Source organism: Triturus cristatus, chromosome 1_1 (genome assembly GCF_964204655.1).
Source record: "Triturus cristatus chromosome 1_1, aTriCri1.1, whole genome shotgun sequence".
NCBI lineage: Eukaryota > Metazoa > Chordata > Amphibia > Caudata > Salamandridae > Triturus > Triturus cristatus.
Window position 1 is genome coordinate 979,541,979 of NC_140579.1, and position 16,807 is coordinate 979,558,785.

Genomic DNA, 16,807 nt, shown 5'->3' on the forward strand with positions numbered 1-16,807 from the left:
AACAACTATTATTGACTCGCACGGGAACCATCAATACACGGACGATAAAATCCTTGACTGTTTTGTTCAATATTATTCGTCACTTTATACTCAAGAGTCCGTCCCTTCTCAGGATCAAATTGATTCTTTTTTTCAGTCTCTCCCCAGGCCCCCGGACATTTCCACTGATCTTTCCTCTCTTGATGTCCCTCTCTCAGAAATCGAAATATTTAACGTCATTACTCTTCTTCCCAAGGATAAATCACCTGGTCCTGATGGATTTACGGTCCGTTTTTATTTGTACTTTAAGGACATTCTATTACCATATTTATTTTCTCTGTATACCCACTTTCTTGCTCAAGGGGAATCCCAAGGCTCTTTTACACAGGCAATGTTATGTTTGATTCCTAAAAAAGATAAAGATCCTTCCTGTTGTAAGAATTATCGACCGATTTCTTTAATTAATACTGACTGGAAAATTTATGCTAAAATTTTGGCCTCCCGTATTAATAAAATCATTCCTAGCCTTACTAACATTTATCAATCTGGCTTTGTTAAAGGCATGTCCATTACTGATAATTCGAGAACTTTCCTTAACATCATTCACCTCGCCTCAAAGATGGATACCTCAGTTGCAGCTATTACACTGGATGCTGAGAAAGCATTTGACAGAGTCTGCTGGGATTTCATGTTTGGTGCTCTAAGATGGCACGGTTTTAGCCCCACTATTATTCGATACATTCAGTTATTATCTTCCGCGCCTTCCACTTCTATCTGGGTTAACGGCTCTCAATCTCATTATTTCTCTCTGCATAGAGGCACTAGACAGGGCTGTCCTCTATCCCCTCTTCTTTTTATTCTGGCGTTAGAACCCTTTTTAGAAAAAATTCGACGTTCTCCGTCATACACAGGCTTCATATTTAAGAACGTTGACATTAAGTTTACTGCCGATGCAGATGATATTTTACTTTATATTTCTAATCCGACTACCTCTCTACCTTCACTCTTTTCGTTGTTGCATGAATATTCTCTGGTTTCTGGCTATAAACTTAATATTGATAAGTCTGAGGTTGTACCTCTTAACAAATTTTGCCTTCCCTACATGTTTCAGGATTCTGGCCTTGAATGGAATTCTGGTAATATCAAATGCCTCGGTATACTCTATGCCAATACCATTAAAGAAACTATTAAGCTTAACCAAAAAGCTATTGTTAAGAAGATTTCTTCCTTTATAGACAATTGGTCTCCCCTGTACTTATCCTGGTGGGGAAGGCTCGCCACTATCAAAATGATGCTTCTTCCCATTGTAAATTTTTATCTCTCTATGCTTCCTGTTCCCCTTCCACTCTATTTTTTCAAAATAATAAATCGTATCTTTACCTCATTCTTATGGAACAGTCGCAAAGCTAGGATCTCCATTTCTCGTCTTCAACATCCCAAAGATTTAGGCGGTGTTAATTTTCCCAACCTTGTTCGTTTCCATTCTGCCTTTACTTTGGAACAAATATGGCCGTTTTTATCTGATTATTTTGACCCCCCTTCAACAGCTTGGAGCTCCATAGAACTTGTGCAACTTTCACCTTTCTCCTTTAGCACTACTATCCGCTTATCTCAGCCTCCGCAGCGCTTTCTTACACTTATTTTTAAGCATTCTAGAGCACTTGCTCTTTCGGTGTTTCGCTCATCTCTTTCACAGTTAGAGTTTCTTTCCTCAACTCCAATTTGGTATCACAAATCCATAAAGATAAATAATCGGGCACTTTTTTGGAAAGAATGGATTGATAAAGGCGTTATCACCTTTAATCATTTACTAGCTAATGACTCCTTACGGGACTTCTCTGATATTCGTTCTTCATTTCACCTCTCTCACACATACTCTTCTCAATATCCCTTACTTAAAAAATCTTTATTCTCTATTATCTCTCAAGTCATTTCTTTGTCCACTCTTGACACAACCCCTCCCTTACCTCTACCAGATTTTTCTATTCCTCTCAAGGCTGCGTCGATCTACAAATTACTTTCCTGCCCCTCAGCTGCAAGGACCAAATCCAAACTTGAACTCTCCTGGGAAAAGGACCTAGTTCAAGAATTTCCCCTTCAGGTTTGGAATTCTCTATGGTCTAGGATACATACTGTGTCCCGCTCCGCCAGCACCACACAGACTTTGTACTATTTTTATAATAGACTTTTTTTTACCCCATCAGACTTGCATAGTTTCAAACTGTCTGATTCTAAAAAAAATTGGTCTTGCTCTCATACGAATAGTGATTTTTTTCATATGTTTTTTCATTGCCCGTTAGTTAAATCTCTTTGGTCTCGCATTTGGTTAAAGTTAAATGAAATATTAGCTACTAACCACCCTTTTGATATTGTCCATCTCTTTCTGGGTGGTGCCTCACCTATATGGAAGGCTCATCGCAATGCACGTAAATTTATTGATTTATATATAGCTATTTCTTTACAGATAATCACTACAAACTGGAAAGACACTTCAAAGATTTCATATAACGCCTGGTGGAATTTACTGTGTCATCATCATAGGCTTGATCGTGCTTATGCTACCACTGTACCTCTTTTGATCAAAAAAGATTTGTTATGGTTGCCTCTAACTAATTTTCTTTCTCAAAATGCCTATGTTATTTATAAGATTTTTCACTCTGTATATTGATCATTCCCCCCCCTTCCCTTCCTCGCTTTCCTCTTCTTTCCCTGTTTCCCTTTTGCCTCCCCCTGCATACCTAACGCAATATCCTCAAAAAAAAAAAAGAGTTATTTCCCTTAGTATATTCTCTATTTACGTCGGGCATTCCTTGAACTTTGTAAGAATTAATTTGTGTTTATTATTCATTGTATTGCCTACTGATCTTATTTTGTACTAATGTTTCACTTGGTTTATTATATTCAATAAAGCTTTCTAAACTTTAAAAAAAGAGACCATCAGTACATTGACCAGTATGCTGAATGATAAGATGGATATCTTGAGCACGATTGCAAATATACTGCCCAATTTACATAAGTGTAAAGCCAATCATGAAGTTTAAGTTCAAGTTTTTTTACTATGCATAGTTACTAAAAACCATTGCACTGTTGTGAACTATCAAGATAAAGTCATTGTTGTTCACATAAAAAATCATTGATACACATGATAAAAATGCGGTGCGTTGCTTACATAGAAATATAAAAAAGGCTGATAAAACCATTCGATGAGTGCCATTGAATTAGGACAGTAAAATCAAGAGCCCTACAAATGTGCAATATAGTACTACATGGCTGTAATGATAATAGTTAATGTAGCCTACAGTGTACATCATTTGTATATGCCAATAGAGCCAGACAGCCACATGGCGAAGTGCAAAAAGTGCATAGATTTCAGGAGGAGGCTCCTAAAGCATATAAGGCAAAGTAGGAATTTTTAAGTTTTAGATTTTTTTTTTAAAGAGACAGCGTCTGGTTGGCATGCCAATTTCTTTATTATCCGCCTATTTCTAGAGTGGACAACAGGATGTGGGAGCACACCGCTGACCTCTCAGGCAAGGTTCGCCCCTGGCATTCTAGGTAATGCAGTCTCTTGTAGATTGCTCCGATATTTGAGTGTTTCGCCAAGGTTGGCGCAGATAGTGCTGATCTCTAGACATGTGTTTCTGGTTTATTAACCGTCATCAGTAGAGAATACAGGCTTGTATTTTGGGGGTTCCTGAGTAGGCTGCCAAACATTATATCAGGTCCGGTACCTCTCACTGGCGCGCAGGTGCTTCAACCACGAGCTCGTCAGCTCAATGACTCACAGGAGTACTTTAAATAGACAACAGGATGTGGGAACACACCGGTGACCTCTCAGGCAAGGTTCGCCCCTGGCATTCTGGGTAATGCAGTCTCTTGTAGATTGCTCCGATATTTTCGAGTGTTTCTCCAAGGTTGGCGCAGATAGTGCTGATCTCTAGACACGTGTTTCTGGTTTATTAACCGTCATCAGTAGAGAATACAGTCTTGTATTTTGGGGTTTCCTGAGTAGGCTGCCAAACATTATATCAGGTCCGGTACCTCTCACTGGCGCGCAGGTGCTTCATCCACGAGCTCAATGACTCACGGGAGTACTTTAAATAGACAACAGAATGTGGGAGCACACCGCTGACCTCTCAGGCAAGGTTCGCCCCTGGCCTTCTGGCTAATGCAGTCTCTTGTAGATTGTTCCGATATTTTCGAGTGTTTCGCCAAGGTTGGCGCAGATAGTGCTGATCTCTAGATTGAGACTGCATTACTCAGAATGCCAGGGGCGAACCTTGCCCATGCAAGGCGAACATTACATGCAAAATGTCTCCTGTGCCACACAAACTGCAAGTGCTTGGTGAACATGCCCTCTGCCATGGTGGAAGGTTCTTGGCACACAGAAGAATGCCCAGACAGCGCTTTAGAAACTTTATTTTGAGAGTTTTAGGGTAACCCTGATTGGAAATCTTTTGAGGTGCAGATAATTTGTAAGAGTTTATGGTCATCCAGGCATGGGATCTAGCCGAAAACAGAGCCTTGTCCTCCAGCAATGAGATTTGTTTTACAGACTTCCAGACCAATTTTTTAAAGGATGTGTGTTGTAGCTGAGTGTTCTAGAGATTAGTAAGCCTTGTGATTTCAAGAGATTCTTGTAGGTAGCCTTCTGCCCAGAGAGGTTTCCCTATGCTGGAGTTCTTGCCATAGCAGCTTTAGAGTGTTTGAGGCAGAGGATCTGATCTTATTCCAGCAGATGATATAGGCGTCATGCCTAGCCAACGATTGTTTCAGTAAGTCGAACTGCAGCCTTATTTGAACTGGTGAAGTGTATTTTGAGAGGCTGAATATGGTTCTGTACGCCATAATCAGGGAGCTGTCCAGTTGTTTAGCCTCTCTCCCCCGCAATGCTTCGCTGCCATAGGTTATCGTGGGGAGTAGCTTGGCCTGTGCCACCTTCAGTAGAGGGTATAATGAAGGCCCCATCAGTTTTGATGTCAGGTTTTTCAGCGTTATTGCTACCACCAAGCCTCTCCTTCTGATTTCTTCTTTCTGGCTAGCGAAGGACCCTTCATTGTCAATGATTACACCTAGATATTTGTAATCAGTAGTGGATTCAATAGGGATACCGCCGAGATACCACCTCTTCTGCTGTCTTCTTTTGTTATTCATCGTCACAATCCGTGTTTTCTTAAAATTGATTGTTAGGTTATTCCCTATGGCATATTTCTGCATTTCGTTGAGTAGATGTTGGAGACCGACATATGTGTGTCTAAGCAGCACCACGTCATCAGCATAGGTGCATGTGTGTTGCTGGTGTTGAGAGCTTGAGGTAGGTCTGCCATATAGAGATTAAACAGGGTAGGTGCCAGTACGCAACCCTGCTTCAGGCCTTTGGTTGTGGGGACTTTTCTAGAGAGGTGGGATCCCCCTCCCAGTTTTACCTGGACCCAGGTATCGGTGGGCAGGAGTAACAAGATGACCTAAAGGATTCCCCAGCGTGCAAGCTTCCCCCAGAGTTTCCCCCTCTTAACATTTTCGAATGCTGCACTGAAGTCGAGGAAGCATAGATGTAATTGCAGTTTGGCTATTTTGGTCGCATCAGTAAGGAGAGAGAGAGTGCAAGGATGTTTGTTGTCGTACCGGACGTTTTGCAGAAGCCAGTCTGGTTTGCGGTATTATTTTATTGGCGTCTGCCCAGGCTGTAAGGTCCTCTAAGATGGTGCCTGCAAAATACTTTGACTCATTGTTGATCATGGCCGCTAGGCAATAGATACTAGGCCGAGCCTTGTCGCTGCTCTTATAAATTGGTGCGATTGTCAAGCCTTTCTATGATTTGGGTATTCTGCCTTGTGTTCTGACTTCCGAAAGTAAAGGTTGCAGAAAATTAGCCCAATCAACTGGTTCATGTTTGAATAGAGCCAGTGGGATTCTATTCAGACCCGGAGCCCCCTCTCTCCTCCCTTTTGGAATCTGCTTCTTGATTGCCGATGATGGTGGGTCGCCTGCCCTGATGTTTTGACTGGATCAGGCATGTTCAGTGCCTGTGTCGCCTTGAAGCCTGCTCCTGGGTGGTCGCTTGGCATCCATCCATTTAAATCCATTGAACTGGTGCCCCCGACTTCGTTGATAAAGTGCTCTGATGGAAATTTAAGCCATGCTTCCTCTGAGATATGTGACGAGTTTCCCTTGTGGTGGGGGCGGATTATAGTGTTAACCTTTTTCCAATATCGGCACTTTCGTTGTAATGTGTATCATGAACAAGCTTTGCCCAGATTTTGTCTTCTTGCTCTTTGTTAATTTCCCATTTCAATTTTTTCAGAAGATTCCGCCGGTTTCGCAAGAGTGTGGGGGTGCTTAATTACCCTGGATGTCTTCTCAGAGAACTTAGGGTGCTATTTATTGATTTCTTGAGCATTTGTAGTTGGTCTCTGTGAGAGAGAGGCACGCCCGGAGCCCCAATCCCTACCTGACGCCGTATCCCCGTGAGCCAACACGAAGCAAGGGCTTGCAGCATCAAGGAGAGTGTTTGAGCAGGTGAACAGAAAAGGGAGGGGGGAAATCAGCTGACGCCTATTCTTTTATTGTTTTGTTCTGCCCTCCCGACCTAAGAGACAGTGTTGTCCCGGCACAGAACTGTGACCGGGTGTAGTGAAATACACGCCCATACGAAGGGCAAGTCATTATTTATTTTTCCTTCTAGTTCATGTTTTGAGTTTGTAAGCAACGTTATTACATGCTCCTTCTTTATGCTTTAAACCTGATTATAGATAAGTCACATTCCTGGACGGTGAATCACCTCACTATTTTTTTTATTTGACATTTCCCTTTCCTTTCACCATTCTAAAACTATCAGGGCGAGACAGCTAACTAGAGACAGGACTAAAACATAGGTGTGAACACTAACAACCTCGTGCCTTTCCACCCTTCTTCCCCCCCACTACAATCCTTGTGTTCTACACACCCCTGTCTTCGGTGTGGTGGTGGTCTTTTCTATGAAAAAGGAAAAAGAACAACCAAATACTTACCGCCTTCTCTTCTGTTTTCCTCTGCAAGCATCCTGGGGTGTGTCCAGCACTGGTCCTGAAACCTATAGAAGAAGAAGAGGAGAAGAAGCACTTTGAGAACGGCCACAACACGGCAAAAGCACACAACAACAGCATACTAATCGGGGACAGAAAAACGCTCTAAAAACAGCACCAAGTAATACAGGAAGAGGAAGAAAAAGGGAAGAAAGAAAGAAGGACTATGGAGTGATGAAGAATTGCTCTTAATACCAATTTTTTTTTTGTTTTTTTGTTTATAAATATTCAAATAAACAGCCACAATTGAGCCCATAGTCCGGCCTCCTAGATTTTGTTTCCAACCCTTCCTCCGACAGTCCCTTTGTGCTCTAGAGATCCTGTTTCTCAGGCCGAATGCCCGCCCCGAATCTGCTTTTGGTGGTGGTGTGCCCCAGAGGCTTGAAAGCTTTGCGGTAAAAAATTCCCAGTGTGTTATTCGTTCAGTCGTGCCTGTTACTATTGACTGAAAGAGATCGATTGCTGTTTTTGACAGAGACTCCGTGGTTGACGCTGCACATTTAATCCTCCTTGGATTTGAGGTCAAAATAGGCACCAAGGCTAATTCTTGTTGGATGGCGGAGGTTGCGGAGGCTAACAGTAGGATTTCTTGTGGTCGATGGTCGCTGTCCCCCTTGTTCCTCATTCTGCACCCATGAACGAAGGAAAACAGTGAGAGACAGCGAGAGGCTTGTGAAAGTGTAGTCTAGGATTGAACATAATGAGGTAGAGTAGTGTGAGGGAACAAGGGTAGAATCCTCAGGGAATCTGCCATTGAGAGCCCTGAGGTTTAGATGTTCTAGGTCTTCCAAGAAGTGTATTTCTTGCAGCTCTTGCTTGCAATTAGCGGAGCACATTGTGGTGAGATGTTGCAGAGTGAAGTGAGGATACCAGTCTCTTCACCCCTGATATGACAAAGAGATGTTGATTTAGGTTCCCGGTCAAGATGAAATATGGGGTTTCCATCTCAATTATATAGCTAGATACTTTAGCTATAAGGTTTTCTGAGTCTTTGGTTTTCCGTTTTGGGTGGACGTAAGTGTTGACTAAAACCTTGCCCTCCATTGAGAGGGATGGCGATCACTGCGGAGGTGGCCGGTGCAGGGGAGCGGGCCAGGACGGCTGAGATAACTCTTGTTGTGGAGACGTAGGTTGCCAACTCTCCCGAGTGGTGTCCAAATTTGTTGCTCATTGTGGCCGGTGTGGAAAAACACATATAGCCTTGGATGTGCTGCGGTAAAGTGAGCCATGTTTCCTGCAACATAATTATGTCAAAAGTTTGAGGTATTGCAGGAAGTCCTGATCCAGGATTTTTGCTGACAGGCCGTTGATGTTCCACGAGCATAGGCGGAGTGGGTTGGCGTCTACTCCACCTCTAAGTTCATTTTGTGTTGGACGTCATTGCATTCCATGATGAGGGGAGGCCTACTCTCCACTTTCAACACAAGCCAGTAGTGACTGACTGGCCAAAGGGGGTCCGTGCAATAGGTAAGCCCCACCCCATCACTACCCTAAAAAGAAAGAGCAAGGAGTGTCACATTAAAGCCGCCCTTATAGCAAGCATCCGGGGGAAAGGCTTCTTAGTAGCATGCGGGTTAGACAAAAGGAACCCGTACTAAATACTAGGAGCACTTGTCTACTTTGGGGGCATCTCTACTCCTCTTATGACCGCATGCATATAGACCTGGAATTCCCTCAAGGTACACTGAGCAACAAGTTGCATGGTAAATTGCATCAAAGGTCATATATGTGAGGTTGCTCAATAATCACTCGAGGCACGTTGTATATTACCGCTGTATTTATTTAGCGTACATGTGTAATGGTACCGAGGAGCGTCGGCCGGCACACACTCTCCTCTCGCTGCTCGGCGCGCTAATCCTGCGCGCGCACCCCCGGCGCCAACATGGCCGCCTGCGTCACGTCAACGTGACGTGACAACAACTAGACCGCTACATATCTCCCCCTTTTGCCAAACCAAAGATCAGTCACTTACAGTTCGCAGTTCAGTTCAAAGTCTTGGAACCTGGAAGGCCTTACAACTTGTCTTCCGCTCCTGGTCACCTTACCAATGTTCCCTCGAGCCCCTTGGCTCTGCGTCTCCTCGATTTCTGTTCCTCCACTCATCGCTCCTTCGCTGTTCATATTGCCTCTCGGCCTGTCCATCTCTACCACTGGGGTCTCACCCCCTGACTCGCCTTCTTGCTCCTCTCCTGCACCTGCTTCTTCCATTTTTTCACTTCCGCCCGTCTTGTTCTCTTCATCCACGTCTTCCATGTCTTCACCTTCCGGACCCCACTGTTCCCATCTCAATATCTTGTTGCACCGGGCCATGCGGTCCTGCGACCACACGTTCCCATCACTGAGCAGGGCCGCTCGATCGTAAACTTCCTTAACCTGCATCGGCTTGCTGTACTTGCTGTCTCCCTTTCTTTGTAGGGTAGCCAGCTTTACTCTCACCCATTCTCCTCTCTCTAAATGAGTGTCCTTCACATTCCTCCTCTTATTGTAGTTGTTGGTGTAGATGGCTTGTGCTCTCTCCAGATTTGCTCTTACTACCGCCGGAGACCATTCGCTGGTCACCACCTTCTCCTTCCAGGTTCTGTTGTCGTGCGTGAAGGGTTCACGTCCTCTCAATATTTGAAACGGGCTGTACCCCGTGCTCGTGGGCGTTATTCTGTAGGCCCATACCATGTTCTCCAACGCTTTCTTCCAGTCTTTATTACAGGTGATGGCCGCTTGTATGGCCCCCATCACCACTCTGTTAAATCGTTCCACCAGACCGTTGCCTGCCGGATGGTATATGGCCGTGTGCTTTACAGAGATGCCATTTCTCCCCATGAATTGTTTCCATCTTTCCGACGTGAACTGTGGTCCATTGTCACTTAAGATGGACTTGGGAATTCCTTCTCGGGTGAATGTTTCCGATAGAAACTCCAGGATGTTCTCCGTGTCCATGGATTCGCTCACTTTTATTTCTGGCCATTTGGAATAACGGTCGATGAGGACACACACGTATTTCTGTATGCTCTGGTCATCCAGCACCGGTCCTAGAATGTCTATTGACAACTCTTCCCACGGGTTTGAGGGAGTGTCGAATTTTCCCAGGGCTGGACGTAGTGGTCTCAATGTTTTGTCGGCCCCCTGACATTGGGGACATTCTCTGACATGCCTCTCTGCTCTTACGTCCATACCTGGCCACCAGTAGTTCTGTTTCGATCTGGCCTTGAGTTTCCCTATGCCAAGGTGGCCTTCGTGTAATAAGTCCAGCAGCTTGTTGATGAGATTCGTGGGGGGAATTACTCTGTCTCCCCGGTAGATGAATATGCCCTTGTCTCCTACTGTCAGTTCTTCTTTCACGTCATAAAAAGGTTTGAGGTTGGTTTTCACCTTTTTCTTATCAGGCCACCCTTGTGTGATGTGCGCTCTTACTTCCTTAAGGTCCGAATCTTCTTCATAGGCTTCAGTCCACTCTTGTATGCTGATTATCTTCTCTTGGTCCTCTATGAGAGCTACCATCTCTCCTCTGTCCGCTGGGTCTTCTTCTCCCGGCTCCATGGCCGCCGCTCGACTCAAGTAGTCCGCCACTCGATTCTTGTTTCCAGGGATGTACTCCACATCGTATCTGAATTCCAACAGTTTTAAGGACATCTTCGATATCCGGGGCGTGGCACTGGCGTGCCCGCACGATGTTAATACCTTCACTAACGGCTTGTGGTCCGTCTTAAGCAGAAATCGGGTACCCCATAGGAACTGCCGGAACCTCGTCATGGCCCACACTACCGCCAACATCTCCTTCTCGATGACGCTGTACTTGCCTTCTGTCTCCGTCAGTGCTCTGGAGGCGAAGCTGATTGTCTCCATGTCCCCTCTTCCTCGGTCTTGCATGAGTACAGCGCCTAACCCCTTGTCGCTGGCGTCGGTGATGAGTATGGTGGCGCCTTGTGGGTCGTACCCCTTGAGTGGTATGGCTTCCAGGATTCCCTTTTTGATGACTTCAAATTCCGCTTGGGCTTCCGGTGTCCACTGAAACACCGTGCTCTCTCTGGTCAGCCCCCTCATGTTGTAGGTCTTGGATGCGAAATGTACCACGAACTTGCTATAGTACTCCGCCATCCCCAGGAACGATCTGACTTCCTCCTTGTTCTTGGGGGGCGGTGCTTCAGCGATGGCTTTCACGTTCTCCGTCTTGGGTGTGATCCCCTGTCGCCCTATTTCATGGCCTAAATAGGTTACCGATTGCAGTCCCAACCGACATTTCGACCATTCTGCCGTGAGACCTTTGGCTTCCAGTGTTTGTAGTACTTTTTCTAGTTTCCGGTCATGATCTCTCCTATCTCTCCCCATCACTAGGATATCGTCCTGGAAGTACTGTACATCTTTGCAGTCTCTGAACAATTGGTGCATCATCTTCTGAAAGACGGCTGCCGCCGAGGCTAGTCCGAACGGCATGCGACAAAATCTGTAGCACCCAAACGGGGTGATGAACGATGTCAGGCTTTTGCTGTCCGGGTGTAGAGCTACCTGGTGGTAAGCTGATGTAAGGTCAATGGTGGAGTACCACTGAACTCCTCTGGTTTTTGCCAACATCTCCTCTATCTTGGGAAGGGGAAATTTCTCCACCACTATGTTTTTATTGAGTTCTCTCAGGTCCACGCAGAGCCTGACCTTCCCGTTGGGTTTCATCACGACCACCAAGGGCGCCAGCCATTCGGCGCAGGTAATGGGTTCAATGATGCCCTTCTTCTCCAGATCTTGGAGTTCTGTCTGGACGGCGTCCCTTACTGCAATGGGCACATTCCTCACTTTATGTGCTACTGGTGTGGCTCCTTCCTTAAGCACTATTTTATGTTGAAATTTCTCCATTTTCCCTACAGTGCCCCCAAACACTTTTGGGTAGTTTTTCTTCCATCTGTTCATGTCCGGCCATTCCTCCTGTTCTGTGAGCAGAATTTGTTCCTTCCCTCCTGGGTCGAGTTTTATGCCTAGGTCGCCCTGGTCTAACCATCCTAGGACGGAGGGTCCTTTCTCGGCCACATATAGTTTACACCACGCTGATCGGCCTCTGAACTCGAACAGTAGACGTCGGAAGCCTAGCATGGGAATGCGATCCCCATTATAGGTAACTGGTCGTATGTCTAGTTTCTCCAGATCAGGGCCCAACTTGGTTTGGAACTTTTCTTCCCACACTGCTCTCTGTATAATGGTAAATGGGGATCCGGTGTCTGCCACTACTGAAATGGTGATGCCGCCCATGGACATCTCTAGGACTGGTTTGGTTGATCTCTTGTCGTCTACGCTCAATACCTGATCGTATATACATAAGACGGTGACCACTTCTTCCTCTGTGGCTTCCTCCAGGTCTTCTTCGCTTTGGTCAACATATTTCACCACTCCTTTCTGTTGTTTCTTCCGACACACCTTCTCGTAGTGACCTATGATACCGCAGTGCAGGCATTTGGCTCGGAATGCCGGGCAACGTCTGTCGTGGGCTTCGTGGGACCAACTTCCACACCTGTAGCACGTTCTCTTGTTCTCACTGTTCGCTTGTTTCCCTTGCACTCTGCTAGTCCCTTTGGCTATGGGTTGTTTGTTTTTCTGGTCCTTGCGGTGATCTCCCTCCTGTATCCTGTTCACCATGGTTGGGGTGACCGCCTCCTTTTTTTTTGCATCAGCGCACCTCTTCGCGAGTTCTGCCCTCTTCACTATGACCAGTACTTCTTTGAGTGAGGTGTCCCCACTCGCCCACAGCTTGTCTTGCACGTTTGCACTAGTGGTGTGCATGACCACCTGGTCTTTTATGAATTCATCTTCCCACAGTGCGTACTTACACGGGGCTGCTAGCTTTCTCAACGCTGCTACATACTCTTCGATGGATTCCCCCACCTTTTGTTTCCTTTGCTGGAAGTTATATCTATCCACTGAAACACAGATGGCGGGGCGGTATCGCTCATCTAGGTCCTCCACTGCATGCGCGTACACATCGTCGTCTGTGTCTTCTCTCTTCGTTGGTGCTAGACTCTTGTATATTCTCAGTCCTTCTGGGCCCAGATTTAGTAGCAGGATGCGTTTTTTTCTCTGAGGAGTGAATTTCTCTTCATTTTCGTCCTCCAGGACCCCTATGAAATTGTCTATATATTCCTTCCAGTCCTCCCATTTCATCAGTGGGTCTCCGGGTTTCGTTAGGAATTGCACGGGTGCAATCGCATACCCTGCCGGGGTACTCATCTTCACCTCCTTGGCGCTCGTTCCGTCGGTGGCCTTGCTCGGGGGGCTGCCTGGGGTGTTGTTGTTGTTCCCTGTGTGCTTGATTCTCTGGGGGCTCTTGTTACTAGACCCCACTTCCTCCTCTTTGGTAGCCAGCGCAGCGCTCCCCGTACGTGGGTATGTGTGAAGGTGGCGCGTGTGCTCTTGGCCGTTTGTGGATAGCGTCGTCCCTGTGGCTTATATGCAGCTCGTGTGCTGTACTGTGGCACTGCCACGCTCCTCGGATGCTCCGTACCTCGGATCGTCCAACGTGGTTGACTAGGACGTTTCCCGTGACTCCACCGCTCCAGGCAGGCCTGTCTGGTGTTCCGTTTTGGGCCTGGTGACCTGCTTGCGTGTCTTCCTTCGCCTCGTGGGGCCACGTGGAGTGTTGCCCTCTCCTGTGCTCCCGCGTCGGTCTGGTCTCTATCCCGACCTCGTCGCCACTGTGAGGTTGCTCAATAATCACTCGAGGCACGTTGTATATTACCGCTGTATTTATTTAGCGTACATGTGTAATGGTACCGAGGAGCGTCGGCCGGCACACACTCTCCTCTCGCTGCTCGGCGCGCTAATCCTGCGCGCGCACCCCCGGCGCCAACATGGCCGCCTGCGTCACGTCAACGTGACGTGACAACAACTAGACCGCTACAATATACATGTTAAATATACCATGGGTGCCTTTGGCAGCGCAAGAACCCAAGGAGTCTTTGAGGTTCTCACTAAAATGAGTCACAGAGCATATAAGGATTCTTTGCATATGCTTTATTATTGTACTTAAACAATTATTTAAACACATTGTCCTTGTGTTTTCTCCATTCCTATTGGGTCTTCTTTGGCAGTCCCTCTGGGGAGTCTTCCTGGCCACCGTCATCCCTCAGTCAGAAGAAAGGCTCAGGTCTGTATTTTGTTTTACTATCTTATTTCTTTTTGGTTTTAGCAAGGGATGGAGTTAGGATTATAAAAAAAAAAAACAGATTATAATTAGCACACCCGATATATCCGTACCTAAAAATGTGAAGGGAGGGAAAGCCGAGAGAAAAAGAAAAAGGAAACAAAAAAATGGCAGTATAATGAACCCAGTAGTATATTAGTCTTCCTGGATTCTCCTTCTTTGGTTTTAGTTCCCTCCCACACCTCCTTCCTCAACCCCCCTCCCCAAATACGTTCTGTTCTTTTATCACTTAAGTATTCCCCGTAATCGTCCTCGCACCTGGGGGAGCCACATCTCTCCAGGGTCGTGGCGGGGTGCTTCTTGTATGTTCTGCTGTACCGGGTCTCTGATTTCTTCCGGTTTCTCGTCCGGGGCAGGACCCGCTGTTCCTCTTCTGTTGAGGTCACTTCGCTCTCTGGCCTTGGCTTGGTCTCCTCTTGCTGGCGTCGACTTCCGTCCCCAGTCTTCCAAAGGGTCTCCCAACTCCGCTACGGCCACCACCGAACTCTTGTGGTCCTCTTCGAACGCGCCCGCTGGTCTCTGTAAACTGCCTTCACAGACCACAAGACGTCTGACATCAGCGTCCTCAGTTTTATATGCGCTCGTCTTAAAGGAGCCGCTCCTTTCTACCTCCTCCTCGGTCTCCAGCTGTAACAGAGGGGGCTGTGAATAGAGGAGGGGAGATATGCATGAAGGGAATAGGTCATCCCTCCCATCCTCTTCTACTCCTTCAGTTGGATCAAGCACTCCTGACACACCCCACCCCCAGTCTTTTCCCGTTCGGGGAAATCAGGAATGCGTGAAAGGAAATCTGCATTTTTGGTCTCGGAGCCTTCACGGTGTTGTACATCAAAAGTATACATTTGTAAGGGCAAGAACCATCGTAAGACATGGGGGGTGGTGCTCTTATTGTGGCTCATCCACAATAGGGGAGCGTGATCTGTATAGAGGGTAAAGGGGGATCCCTCCAAATAATATCGCAATTTGTCTATTGCCCACTTAATGACCAAGGAATACTTTTTTCACTACAAAACAGTTTAAGCCTGATAAAGAGAACATGAAGCTCTACACCATCTTTTGTTAGTTGAGAGAGAACGGCTCCCAGACATGCCTCAGAAGCATCCGTTTGCAGAATGAATGGTTCCTTGAAGTTAGGTGAAATTAGTATAGGACAGGTGGTTAAGGCTTGTTCAAGATCATAAAATGCCTTCTTGACATCTTGTGTGGGATTTAGTTGGTTTTTGCTTTTTACCTCTTTCTTTAACAAATCAGTTAATGGAGATGCAATCTCAGAATAGTTAGGTATAAATCGGTGATAATAACCAAGTAGACCTAAGAAGGACCTAACACCCTTCTTGGTAGTGGGGAAGGGGGTGCCTAGGATCGCATTGACGTTTTCCTGTTGGGGTGCAATGACCCCATCCCCCAGAAGATAGCCCAGATATCTGACTTTATTGAATCCTACCTTGGACATCTTAGTGTTGACATGGAGTCCTGCGGATTTGAAGGCTTGAAACGCCACTCTACAATGGACCAGGTGATGTTCCCAGCTAGGATTGAATATTATGATATCATCTATATAGGCTGATGAATAGGCTTGATGATGATAGAGTACCTCATTCATGAGCCTCTGGAAAGTTGCTGGAGCACCATGTAATCCAAAGGTAGCACTGTGAATTCATACAGACCAGTAGGGGTTCTAAAGGCAGTTTTTTCCTGATCTTCTGGTCTAAGCGGTACCTGCCAATAGTCTTTTGTAAGATTGAGTGTGGTTATGTATTTTGCCTCACATAACTTCTCAATTAATTCATCAACCCTTGGCAGTGGATAAGAGTCAAATGTGGGGATAGCATTGACTGCTCTGAAGTCTATGCAAAAAGATCGAACCGTCTGGTTTTGGAACTATTACAATAGGAGAGGACCAGTTGCTGTGAGATGGCTTTATAACCCCCAACTTTAACATGTTCTCTATTTCAGCAGTAACTGCCCCTCGTCTGGCTGCTGGGATTCTGTAAGGATGTTGCTTTATTACTTTCCCAGGGGGAGTAATAATGGAGTGCTCAACTAGTGTTGTTCTGCCAGGGAGATCGGAAAAAATAGAAGAAAAGGAACTCAAGAGATCATGAAGGGACGCTTTCTGTTCTTGTGTTAGTGTCTCATTTATGTTCAATTGGCCTATAGAGGAAAGTGCAGAAAGTGATCCTGGAAGAGTTAAATGGGTATTCTTTGGGAGGGCCCCAGCCATTTTCTTAGGCGATTTATGTGGTATATCTGAGATTTTTTTTAGGAAATCTGTAACCGATAAGTATTAAGACCTATTTTTTCGATGATTTCATAGGGACCCTTCCATTCTGCTTGTTTATGGGGTATGGAGGATGGTAGGAGAATGAGTGCCCAATTGTGGACTTTTGAATGACGTCACTTTTTCCCTTTATCATAATACTTTTGTTGCTTCTGTTGAGTCTTTTCGAAATTAGCGTAAACGAAGTCTTGCAACTTCTGAATGCGCATTCTTAGTCCCTGTGTATATTCTAGAAGGCTCTGGGTGTCTTCTTGTTTTTCTTGCTCCCATACTTTCTTTGTCATTTCTAGTAAAGTTCTGGGTTGT